Source organism: Micropterus dolomieu, linkage group LG11, assembly GCF_021292245.1.
Source record: "Micropterus dolomieu isolate WLL.071019.BEF.003 ecotype Adirondacks linkage group LG11, ASM2129224v1, whole genome shotgun sequence".
Classification (NCBI taxonomy): domain Eukaryota; kingdom Metazoa; phylum Chordata; class Actinopteri; order Centrarchiformes; family Centrarchidae; genus Micropterus; species Micropterus dolomieu.
The window spans coordinates 29560239-29560860 of record NC_060160.1 but is presented as its reverse complement, the minus strand read 5'-3'; positions in this window follow the sequence as shown (position 1 = coordinate 29560860).

Genomic DNA, 622 nt, shown 5'->3' with positions numbered 1-622 from the left:
TATTAGGGGTGTGGGCTGTATTAAAAGTATGCACTGTTCTCCCATGCTCTAACACACAGTAACGATGAAATGTGTGCTGTTCTCACATTCTTCCTCTGTATGTACACATAAACAACAAGGCAGGGAAATATAAAAGGAATTTATTTTATTGTTTGGGTACATTATTGTTCAGTGTACATGCTCACATCTGAAACAAACTTTACGTGCTTGATAACTGTCCCACCCCGCAGACATCTACACGTCAATACCGATTTATATTCATAGCGGCAAGTGCTATGTAGCTCCACATAGGGGACACAGGAAGTGACATATAGCACCTTCATGCGGCGTCGAAACCGCGTAGGAAATTCACAGCCGCACCGGCAGAGCTCCAGAATATGCAACTCGGCCGGTTCACGCGCGGACGCGCTACAAGTGCGAGGGCCCGCCCAACGCTGCTTGCAGCTTTAATTAATGTTATTATTATATATAGATATTATTTTCTCTTTCCTCTTATGGTTCTGCTCAAGCTTTCTGCCTCTTAAAAGGAGTTTTTTCTTGCCTGTGCTTGCTCATGGTGGGAATTGCAATTAATAAAATTTTATTCAACTACTCAACCTAACCCCTAACCAACTCATGGAAA